At 38.8% G+C, this 13,233-nt stretch overlaps 1 long non-coding RNA gene across 1 annotated transcript in view; it reads right to left on the minus strand.

Moving 5' to 3' along the window:
• The window catches only part of LOC147875029 (uncharacterized), a 336,681-nt gene that overhangs the window by 271,443 nt on the left and 52,005 nt on the right, over positions 1–13,233 (minus strand). The window contains exon 2 of the long non-coding RNA XR_002542653.2: positions 11,840–11,903. This is a non-coding gene — a long non-coding RNA (uncharacterized LOC147875029). The remainder of the gene's footprint in view (positions 1–11,839; positions 11,904–13,233) is intronic.

Consider the following 13,233-nt stretch of genomic DNA (forward strand, 5'->3'; position numbering starts at 1 on the left):
ATAATAGCGCTATTAGGGTGTCTGAGATTACAGGGCGGCATCGGATAAAGAAAGCCTCCCTCACCGCGACTGTTCGATACAAGAGCTGAACTAATAGGCCCGAGCCAGTGACGTGCCATAGGGAGGTTACCTGATTCAGCACGGGCTCGTGGTCTCACGGTGATAAACCAATATCACTCCTCAACAGACGTTCCGAATACATTCGACTCCACGTGCATTACACTTTAAACCGCACTCCTGCTTTCAATTCGGGGTCCAGGGTTCGAATCTCAGGCCCGGATATCCTAATCGACGCAGTTGCCCCAGCCTTCCCAGCTGTGATAGTCTTAAATAGACCATGACCGTGTCCTTTCATAATTTACATTCATAACTTTGGACGATATACGTATATCTTAAAGATTAATACAGTAATGATTTTCTGATTTTATACATTTGAATTTGAAGAACTTTGATTCAAATACACCGCCGAAGTTAAAAAAAAATAATTTAACACGAAGCGGTTTTTTCGATTTTAATGCGAAGCCGATACATTCTCCTTTACAAAGTGACCACTAATATAAGTTATGATGTTAGAACAGCGTCTTTAGATAACAAACGACATTTCTTTCACGGTATCAGGAAGACAGAATCAACGAACATATTCTTAACGTAGTAAAATAAATGTAAAAATAATCTTTTCATAACATTTTCAAAGTACAGGCAAACTCACGGACAGAAATTTTCGAGAGCACGGTAAGTTAATATCTGTAAACGAAGAAACAGTAAATATTTTTTTTGTAAATCAGCAGCCAATGAAGCATTTTCAATCTGGCTCATTACAAAAGCACATTCTACGCGCTTTAATTATGTAAATGATTATGAAATAAATCAATTTCAAAAGCACATTACAAACCGAACGGAGATCTAAAGCCTTGTCTGAGTATTAAGACGCTGGATTGTGTTGTAAAATCTAAAGAAGCCCGCATGACTTGTGAATAGCAAGTGAGAAGCAAGCCACTTGTTTGCTTGCCACGGTGGGTAGTCATTCTTAATGGCTTCGGACGTATTCCATCTTCAAGGACTATCAATCACTGAGGACAGTTGATTTCAATAGTCAATGCCACGACAGGTTCCTGGATAAACAGATGTACGTATTGGCATACCGTGCAGCTACGTCCTTGATACACACTTACTGCCTTTTATGGAATCCACTTACATTTCACGTTACATCGGGCATATTGTTTTGACTGCTTTCCGGGTTAAAGAAACGTCAGAACCAATAGAAGGGCATTCATGAAATATGCCATGCTTATTATGCCAAGGAATAGTCCTGTACCTCCGTCCAATCAATCTCTTCTCTCAGCAATACGAACATTAAAAAATAATTTTATTTTTTTTAATATTTTTAAATTTTACAAATTCACACTTTATTGCTTTACGATCCCTCTTAATATTAACCTAACATAAATGCTTAGTCCTACCAAGTGAATTCTTTTCTTCAGGTTTTTCACTCCAAACTTTGGTATGCATTTCTATTATCCTGTAAGAACACTTCCTGGTTTAATCGTCCTAACACAATTTTCGAACATTGACTAATCTCGGTAAAAGCCAGTCAGAAATCCGGAACTACACGTATAGATAAATAAATATGCTTGGTGATCAGTATAGATTATTGTAACTCGATGACCTTTGGAACCGACTTCAAGCTCGATACCATTAGGGTCGAAATCAAATAGCTGCAAGTGTTAACAACAAATTACTTGAAGACGGAAGTACAAATAAGACTCGAAACATAAATCACAAAGGCCTACATAAAACAACGGGCAATGCGGAGTGTGACTGTGACATGTGTAATTTTCGCATGAGGTAAGAAGAGACTGCGAAATTCGAGGTAGTCATTGAGACACAGAAAAGTAAGACAACGAAGTTTTTATGGTATCAGTACTTCTGGTCAGAGATTACAAGAGCAGGACGTTCCAGAACAAATTGAAGTCTTGAATATCTTCCAGTAAAAATGATATACAGGGTGATTCTAAAAGGACTTTAAAACTTTGAAAGTGTATAGAAATTTAATCAGAAAGCTTACAGAATCGGTTGAGGTGTCATTTTGTAGCCAACCAAATCAAGTTTATGTAACTGGAAGAATGTCATTCAGAAGTAAGCTAACTGCATTACAGATGGTCAGTCACTAAATTCTGAAGATAGATGCTTGTCACGTAACATCGCACAAGGACCTTATCTCCGATACAGTACTTGTGTGGCTTAAAAGAAGCCTGTTTCACGCGTACACGTCCTATGTAAGAATTTCCAAAGCGTCAGACTGATATTGTAAGTGTATTTGGTTGGAATTCTTGTCGGAGTCAGGCTGTCCTACGGAAGATATCATGGTTTTCCTAAGCCACTGCTGGAAAAATCGTTAAAATATACGATAACAGCTTTTTCTGACGTCTCGTGACCTCAGTAGTGTCGTCAAACAGCGAATACAGCCAAAAGCATTGTTTACTTTTACTGAAAGAAACCACTGAATTTAATATCCAGTTACGTCTAAATGTTTTCAATCGTCTCTTCTCCACAGTCTTTCCAACCAAAATTTTGTACCGATTTTTGGTATCTCCCTTAAGCAGTACACGCCACAGATATACGTACACACATTGCAGCCAAACCCCACCGGGGTCTGAAACAGGCCAACAGGCACATCCACTAGAAACACTAAATAACACCTTTCAACGCCCGGTCATAAGCCTGATCGCCTGTTTCTAATATGGTATTTATGTAACTTAACATAGCATAACGCACACTAGTTACAGGGCTAGCGGGCTAGGTTTTTTGCGAAAAGAGTATATTTAATACACAAGTTGTGGTTATTTGTATGAATAATTTCCATAGTGAATTTCATTAGGCTGTCTCCAATAGTAGATTAATTATCACAATCAGACGAAACGTTATTAAACATATGATTTATGCAGTTGACATTCTGTTGTTTCACGTTCAACAACAACTTAACTTTAACAGAAGTTCCAGCATCAGTCCCGTTTTCCAATTCCCGCACTATATGTATATACAGAATGGTCCTGAAATGTCTGTCCAAACTCTGGGAGTACGTTATACTAAATCTAAGGATGAAAAAAAGGACGTTTCGACAAATGTCCTGAAATGCTTCCCGTCTGAGTTATAGCCCTTAAAATCTGCACATCGGAGGAAGTGTATGACTTGATCTCCTTGAGAAACGACACAGAGATTGCAGCTTCATCTCATGGGCTACCAAACACGTAAACATATCCCCATATCCCATAGGAGATACCGATAACTAGCAGTACTAGTGCTCACTTGGTACCGAGATCATGAATCATCATTCGAACGCTGAGATGGCAGATATCCATTACACGTATGGACGAGCGAATGGGAATATTAGGAGAATCTTATCAGCAACGACGATGTCCAGCCAAGGACACATTCACATGCATCCATCGGCGTCTTGTAGACACAGGAAACTTTTCGTCTGTTACCTCTGATCGTGGATGGGGAGGGGGGGAAGGCAGGTTTGCTCGGAAGACCCGAAGTTGAAGAATAGGTGTTTGATATGACCTCGAGAGACCCGGAAATTTCGTCAAAACAGGTAACCACATTAGGAGGTGTTTAGCATCAGAGTGTATTGAGAGATTTTTTGGGATCGGTTTCTCTATCAATGTCACGTCCAGCGAGCAAAGGCCCTCTCGCAAGCTGATTACCCTCAACGAGCCCTATTTTTTGAATGGTATCTGCAGTAGTGCATTCCACATAATTTTAATCAGTTTGTACTTTTCACGGATTGAAGCAAAATTTTCACGAGAAGAAATTGAGAACCTTCATCACAACCATCAATTGGCAAATAAAAATCCGCATGCCACCTCCCAGTTACGGAATAAGCAGCAGTTAACTTTGAACGTCTGAGTCGGCATCATAAGAGATTATTCAATTGGGCCGGGTTGTCTGCCACCCAGGCTCAATAGTTGTATTTACACGAATTTTCTAGAAATAGGGTTACGTGCACTACTAGACTACGTTCCGCTGGAGACGCATCGTCAAATGTGGTTTATGCATGATGGAATTGCTCAAGACTCTCTTAACACAAGGTACCCTAGCCGTTCGATTGGTAGAAGACTAACAACCGCATGGCCTGCACGCTCTCCGGACCTCAGCCTTGTTGATATCTCAAACATCTAGTTTATAAAACAACATTTTCCAATGTAAAAGTTCTACGCGACCGTATTGTTGTTGTTTGTCGCACAATTAGAAATACTCAAGGAATTTTTGTGCACATTCCGTAAAAGATGCATAATAAGGAGTAATATGAACATTATTTTATTGATCAGAAGAGAAATTTGTACAAGAAATATGAACATATCGAAAAACGCTAACATAATCAAAAAATAACCAAACAATTAATTTTATAAGTATAACATGAAAATAAACACAATAACACTGCATTCGTTTGTCATATCCCCCGTGGGTAATGCACGTATTGCCTATAAATCCTACCAGATTTCACGCCCCTAAATATTAAAATATCATCATATTTTGTATTAAAACACTGGTCATTCGTAAGAGACACAGACATATTATCCTAACAGTTTTATGAGTAGATTAAATATAAGATATTCGTAATTAAATCGAAACCGTGTTTCATAAATGACAAATGTAAATATTCAGTATGTCAACGTTCGTAAAGATTCCGTGGGGGTTATAATAAACACAAATTTTCATTAATTTTAAATGTCTTATTTCCAATAAGTTAAACAGCATTATAAACACACGAACACACATTTCCCTGCTAAGAAAGTCTGACTAACCTTCTTATATTTTATTAACCCTTCACTTTAATTTCCATCACCTTCATTAAACTTGTAATTTTCGGGAGTGACGTCGGGATGACGTATAATAATAACAATTACAAGAAAAGGTTCATCACCACCACCGCCGCCGCCGCCAGGCGACGTTAGAACATCATACAAGGAGTTAAAACGACGCTCCTGCCGCTAACAAACTAATTACTATCAATCTCACAGCTTATAATGCACCTTTCACAACTGACTTTAAAGATTTCTTCGCCTCGGGCATTCAGCTGCTTGGCAGTACGCCTGTCTGCTTCCTTATGGTTCATCGTTTATGTGTATGTACGAGGAGTGAGGTGAGGTGAGGTGAGGGAGGAGAGGAGTGATTGTATATTAATTACCCATCCATCAAAATGGCTGACATCTTTCTTCCACCCCTCATTACCCCTTCTTACCCTCGACAGCAAACTTACCCCTTCGCCAAAAACCTTGCCGCAAGGTGAACCTTATCTCTCTGGATACATTCTTTCCTTATCTAGAATCAACCCCCTTCCCCCTCAAAAACTACCCCCTCTTCTACTCTTTAGTCGTATCCAAGAACCGCACTTAGTGTTTGCTGCAGAATTTTATAACAATTGACGAAGTTTTGGGTAGTGTTTTAGAAAGGATATTGGCCCTAGCTAATGGAGGTCATGTTTCTTGCTACAAAACTTCGCCTTGTAGCACTAAACACAATACAGTCTGATCATTAGCAACGCTGTAGTTAAATGAGATGACTGCTTAAAAGGAAACCAGAATTAATAGCCATGATGTACTCACAACAAAGCTTTCTTTCTAAAATACATGCAGATATAAGTAGTTACGGACACGTCGCGTGTGGAGGCCTGTGCTTATAAAGCACGTCCATTTTAGCTTAGGCCCCGGTGCCTCTACACAGGATTACTTAAAGACAACTCTCTCGTTCTTTCAGTGATTTAATGCAGGCAATGGAACTTATCTATTTGACGTTTTATGCATTTGGGGCTGTCTGAAAGAAAAATAAATGCATTGGACACAGGGCTTTTGAGAACCCGTCAATTGGTAACTGTTCGTGAAAATTCCCCGTATTTTATAGAACTTGAAGGATCATTACAGCAACTGAACTCCATCCTAAACTATTTTATACAAGAATCCAGTCCAAACGTTTTCCATCTACGCCAAGATAACCCAAGCGGTGCCTTTCCCGCAAATTCCCGAATAAATGCTCTAATTAATTTATCATTTCATCTACACTTTCTACATGTCCCGCCCATCATACCTTCCTTTATCTAACAAGATAAAAATAAACCTACTAAGTTCCTTCATTTGCTAAACATTTTGCCTTGTTTTAATTTATCTGAGTTAAATGTTTCCTTTTCAATGTAAACGCCTCTATATATCTCACTAACTGAGTTAATATTACGGGATTAATCCTCAATACTGATATTCCCTGTTTTTAATTAAATCCCTAAACACGAACGTGAACCAATTCAGTCTCTGCCAATTCCTTACAGATTATTCAAGACCAGTTTCAACATCGTCTAGTGGTCAGAACACTAGCCTTGTAATCCTGGGGTCCCGGGTTCAATTCCCGGTGGTGCTCAGATTTATAACTTGTGTTGGGCAAGGCCGTGGTCTAGGCAACACGGAGTTTTCCTCCGTGGCATCCCAACAATTACTCCATTCACACACAGAAGAAGGCAATGGCAAACCACTTCTGGATCATCTGCCAAGAACGTATATGAACAGGTCCCAGTCCGAGAAAAGGATGGAAGGATCCCGTTCATATGGACCTGTCGTCAGACAGAACACTAATAATAATAATAACTTCAGAGTATTATTTAGTTTCGGAAGTGATTTATTTTCCCCAGGGTGTCCAACAAAAATGCTGTATGTATTTCTTAGTTCTTAATTTGTGCCAAATGCGCGATTAATTATCTGCTCCATTATTTAATAATTCTAACAAAATTAGGGGAGGGGGGTTAGAATATAATTGGTAAAACTCATCATCGTATAATAATTCCATTCCATTTACACTTCAAGCGGCAATAAAATTTAAATTTCCATTATAACTTCCCTTTCAATTTGTCCTCAAGGAAGATTCAGCTGTTGCCTTGTAAGCAGGACGTAAGCATACAATCTGCTGTCATGTCCGTTTCATTTGAGACAGCAGCTTATCGACACTGCATTCATGACGTTAAACCCGGGCCATAAGGCAAACACACGAATCGACGTCCAATAAACCCGATAGACTGGTTAGGTTAATGACAGCCACTCACCTACCCAAAATTCCTGTAACTGTCTCAGTCAAATTATAACAGTACTTAATTAACTATAGGCCTTAAAAGCTATAACCTTACAAAGTGCGTTGTTAATGAAACAAATATAATGAAACGATGACATTTTACAGGTGGCAGCTTCTACCAGACTACAAAGCACAACGATCCTGAAGGAAACCACTTTTTTCTCGATATTTTCAAATGTAGTGCCATCTTTTGAGTTATAAAGTGTATATATCCATATTCCGAGGAACAGAATTTCTTCTCTGAAACTCAGTTATCGTCCTGCGTGTCTGTCTGTCTGTCGCAACAGGTATTGGTTGAGAAGCCTGAGGGGAAGAGACCGCTGGAAAGATCTAGACGTAGATGGGAGGATAATCTAAGACGAGAGATAGGAGTTGAAGGAGACTGGATTTTGTTGGCCCATGACAGGGTCCGGTGGAGGGCTTTGGTTAATTCGGTGATGAACCTTCGGGTTCGGTAAGCCATCTAGTTGGTTGGGTCCACTATTTGGGAAGCCTGAGGGGAAGAGACCTCTGGGGAGACCTAGACGTAGATGGGAGGATAATCTCAGGCGGGATCTATGGGAGACAGGAGTTGAAGGAGACTGGATTTTGTTGGCCCAGGACAGGGTCCGGTGGAGGGCTTTGGTTAATTCGGTGATGAACCTCCGGGTTCGGTAAGCCATCTCGTTAGTTAGTTAGTTAGTGTCTTTCTATCAGTTTCCATATTAAATTACGGATTCATTACTTACTTTATAGAGTCGAGTCCTTCCCTAGAAGCTAATAGTAACTCAGCCTTTTAAGGAATCTACAAAATATTAAGGAACCCAAAGGTTTATTACCGTGCTGACAAGTGCCCGCCACTGGTTCCTATCCTAAGCCAAATGCGGATTCCCTTATTACAGACATTAATTACGTAGTCTGATTGAAACATTGTGTCGTTTGCTAATATCGAATTTTGTGATGACTTTAATGTATTTTTGGGTTCCATATAAGTAAGTATCTTTCATACCAGCTGATTATCGATGACTCGAGACGGACAGTGTCACAGAGTTATAGTCCAATGAACCGGAAGGAATATTTCACTTCGAATAAATTAAACGCTGAAAGTGAATGTTAATAAACGGAACGCACAGTGCCTTTGCAAACTGTTTCATTCACAGTCATTCTACAATACGGAGTTTATTGATAGACTTCGAACCATTAACAACCACAACTACCATCTTTTATTGGTACCTGCCACAATTACTTGTGAATTCGCCAGTCATTATTCCATTGTGTCATAACTTGAAGTAACTACCAGTGGCTAGAAGCTTTTATCAGTTAACTTCCTCCAAGATTCAATTTTACATTACTTACACAATACATGAATATCGACATTATAAACCCATGTAACCATGAGATTTTAAAGAATTATCGAGGCAAAAATTATCCGACCACAATAATTTGCCCACAGTGTATAACTTCAGAACATTGTGTGTAAATAAAGACTCGTCATCGTGGGAAAGCTGTGTCTTCTGTTGTAAATAAAACTCGAAAAGACATCCTCTCTTCAGACCAAAGCATCACGAAGGACGATAATATATTTAAATGATGACAGTACAGAAAATAGAAGGAACACAAGCAGGCTAATGTGATGAACGATGACTTTATCCTGTGTGACAGAGGTGTCGAATCATCATGACTGACAATACATTCAAATTCTAATTTTCGAAGCCGTGGCTACCTGTTTTTGCTGAGGGGGAGTCTGTGAAGGGCCTTCAATGCTATTACAGCGCACTTAAAAACGTAGCTGTGGTGTGAGGTAGGAATCCCCTTAACGGAAGCCTGCATTTTAAACTATTACACTGTTAAAGTGCTGGAACACTAACGATTACTCGTTTATTATACAGTACAAAAGTCTAGTCCCCACCGTAATGACTTATGATTTCATTATCTCACGGAGACGCTGTTCTTGTGTGGCAGAAATCCTACGTTATTTAACAATACATTATAATTACTGATGGTGACTTGAATATGACTTAGAAGTGGTTGTGGCCTGTTTTAATTCACTGAAGGAGCAAGGGTAGTGACGAGTATTTCAGTGTCTGGTTTAGACATCAGGCTGAAGTCCAGAAAGATATTAAAACACAGGAATACAATTACTCCATTCACACACAGAAGAAGGCAATGGCAAACCACTTCTGGATCATCTGCCAAGAACGTATATGAACAGGTCCCAGTCCGAGAAAAGGATGGAAGGATTCTGTTCATATGGACCTGTCGTCAGACAGAACACTAAATAAATAAAAAAAACAGTTTGCAGGATCGTCACAAAACAGAGCCAATCACGGTCATACCTACATGACCTTTCCCAAAATGGTTAATACCGTCCGCTGTAATTGATTGGGGCTGATGAATGTAACTGAAAATTGAAATAAGCATAAATGATAATAAATAAATGAAGTATAAAGTTTGTCCCACTATACGCCATGTAGGCGTTTGGGGTGAGAGGAGGTATAGCTCCTCTCTTCCTTGACCTCGGCACTAGGTGGTGATGAGTGGTCAGCATCACGCCCCGGGTACTTTACCTCGGAGGAATGAATCACGATACCCTCTGTACAGGGGGTTGGGTGGGCCCCATAGCCGGTTAGGACTTAGTGACGAAGAGAAAAATCCCGTTCTACCTTGAATAGACACCCTATAGTTGAGCTCGTAACCTATTTGCTACCTTACAATTAGTTTTTACACGAGCTAATTGATTAAACAAGTTTAAAAATAAAAAAAACTACACTTGTAACGTTTAAACAAGGAGCTGAGTTTGTCTTATAGGTTATCTTGTTCATTTTTCACTGCAGTTTATTAAGACCCTTGTTGTAGCAGTGATTATCGGGTCTGAGTGGACCACTGCAGAAGATAAAAACAAAACATGGTCAAAAGCACATGCCCCACCGTGGTACAAGACAACTAATTTCAGCCGATAAGTCCAACTAGATAACCAGCGGTTTTCTGAGAGTGTCACCGTTGAACTTCGACGCGTACCACTACATTACACAAGGATATAACAGGACAAACTCCACCCTAAAATTTGGGGATGATTTTAAAAAGATCAGAAAGAAAACCGAGGACTTTATCGATAGTTTGAAGTCACTAAGTGACCATTAATGACTCAATGATCTCATTTAGCATCTATTAAAGTGCTATGGTGTGTTGTTAGTTAACAACGCTGTATCATCTGATCAGGTTAAATTAGATACGGTGGGATAATTTTGAAAAAGGTACAGATAGAAAAGCAGTGGAAAGAAAAATGGCCAATTTTAAATGTTACTAGCTTATGATAAAGGAATCTGAACATAGTTAAGTCATAAGATGGTAATGTTGCGTCATATTGTGATATAATAAGTATATATTAAATCTTGTCCGTCTAATCACAATAAATTCTTATTAAATATTAAAATATTACAATAATTAACATTTAAAATCGTTTATGGTTTTGAAGCTTTATATAATTATATACACCTGAGGATGGTTCTTTTAGGAACTTAAACATGTCGTGAAACATGAAAAATGATGGTCTAATGTAAATCGAATATTTCGATAAAGAACATCATTTAATATTTTAAATGTTAATTATTGTAATATTTTAATATTTAATAAGAATTATTGTGATTAGACGGACAAGATTTAATATATACTTATATAGTTAAGTCAGTTATTCATTTGTTTAATCTTCCATTTATTCTACATGTCCTCTCAATATATAGTTTTAGACAAACGTAAATAATATTAGAGAATTAAAATCATGACCAGTAGGTTGCAAAGTGTTGTACACAAAACGGTAGCTGTTTTCAAAAGCCAACAGCTTGGCTTTGACGACACCTCGGGACAGAAAAGTCAAACGTATCTTTTCTCTATCCTCGATGTGATAGAGGCGAAACGAAAGAGAGAAACTGTGTTGTTACGTGGTGTCAGGTTATAAGAATCATTTGTTACTGCCATCGCCAGTGTATCTCAAGCAGCGTCTGACACCCATCTACCTACGACCCGTGGTAAGCGGCAACACATATGGTCATGATTCAAAATCGATTTAACACGTACGGTGTAGGAAAGAATGACCATTGCAAAGAAGATAAGGAAAGCTGAGGTAGGCAAAGCCAAGAACGGCAATTGACAGGCTTACGATGTTTAACCCCGTCCATGATCTGATATAAACGAACCGATCGCTGTTAGATGGAAGCACTGTATTTCCAAAGTAACTTTTAAGTGTGAGCATAGTAAAACCACAATTAGTTAATTCAAGTTTTAATTAAGGAGGTTATGAACCTTCGGATTCTACAGAAAGACATTTCAGTCAGCTGATTAACTACGAACTGAGACTCTGAACACACTGTACCGTAAGATTTGGTCAGTACAGGCGGAGTACTGCAAGTTTCTATTTGAGCAATACTCGAGATGGGACAGGCTACGTTCAAAATTCTGCACGTAGGTCGTATAAATGTGAACGTAGAAAGTACAAGTTTGTTCTCGCGCGTGTGTGAGTATGTATGTAAGATCAAGACGGAGCCCTTCAGTGGATATAACTGACGGCGAAACATTGAACATTGAACATTACTGAAACTTGAGGTCTCTAGAGGCTTCAAGCCAATGTCGATTTCTTTTAAAAAAACTTCTATTTCCTTAAACGCTACTTCCTGGGATAGACGTACGGGAAAGGAAAATCAAAACCCTGCTTCTCCTTACAAAACCAACTAGATGGGAACGAGAGACATACCTTGGTGCAGAAGGATGCTTTCTGATGACATCAGCGGTGGCGAATACGGTCTGGAAGTGAGATCCTGCAAATGCGGAAATACAGTGTTATTACTTTCCCCCAAACAATGCACAATAATGCTAAGGTATTTTAATAACACCGTACTTTCTCGATTTTAAGACGAATTTTTTCACATTTTTAAAATGTATTAAATTGGAGTCCGTCTTACATTTGACGACGTTTAAAAATCGACATAGCTCGTTTTCTTCCTGAAAATCTATTACCTATTCAAGGGTGCGTCTTAAAATCGAGGGAATACAACAACAACAATAATAATAATAATAGCTGACAGATGTAATTAAGAAGGAAGCGGAGATGACCTTGAAATGCCAGGATCTTCTCATTGAAATACAGCGAATGTGGAAAATGAAAGCAAAATTAATCCCAATAATTATAGGAGCAACTGGAATTGTCTCCAAGTCACTCAGAAAATATTTGGCCAACATTCCGGGCGAACACGACATCAGGTAACTTCAGAAAACTGCAATTTTAGGATCTTCATACATCATTCGAAAGACGCTGTCGTAAAATATATAGTCATCCCTCACAATAAAACCATATAATACATGTAACACATATAAAAAACAAAATGTATTTGCACTATGTACCTCAGGGGCAAGGTTTGTCTCGGATACATAGAAGTAAGTATCCCATAACGTGGTGAATAGATGAGACGATAATTCAATTCATTTATAATATTAATAATAATAATAAATGTCTCTGCTGTATCATATTAAAACACACTGCTTTCATAATCCTTCAATTTTAGTGTTCTGATAAATTACTAATAGCGTCACTATAAAACACCTTCAACATCAATTACGACGGTCATGAATCTGCGATTTCTTAAGAGCATGAAATTATGACATTGCTGCTGGAATTGCACATTTTGTTTTATTGACTGTACTAGCTACTGTGAGGCTGCAACCTCTCATACGTACACAGTTCAGCTACTGTGCCTTTGTGCTCTCTTTCCGCAAGTCATCGTCGTTAGTTTAAGTCACCTACTGAACAAGCAGCACACTCTGGGGTCTTCAGTACTCGGCGGCCTAGACGGACGTCCAAAGTCGAGGACCGTGGGTTCCACATCGTTGGCAGCACTGATACCGGCCCGCGATTTTCTCAGTCACATTGATGTCAGTAGCGATCTTAATCATCTAATTGCGGTTCATTTGATGACGTTGTCAGTGGCTCAGAATACATAACATTGGATGATCAATGATTAAGTAATTAGGAAGGACTTGCAAGGAAGCTACAAAGCCTGATGTAAGGTATTATTCCGGAATCTGTCCGGAGGATTTAAAAAAAGACGGAACCATTTGTTGATAACTTATCTCTAGATTGAGCTTTGAACC

This window comes from Zootermopsis nevadensis, unplaced genomic scaffold (assembly GCF_977971745.1).
Source record: "Zootermopsis nevadensis isolate Lab colony 2312 unplaced genomic scaffold, Znev_1.0 Znev_ptg000002l, whole genome shotgun sequence".
NCBI lineage: Eukaryota > Metazoa > Arthropoda > Insecta > Blattodea > Termopsidae > Zootermopsis > Zootermopsis nevadensis.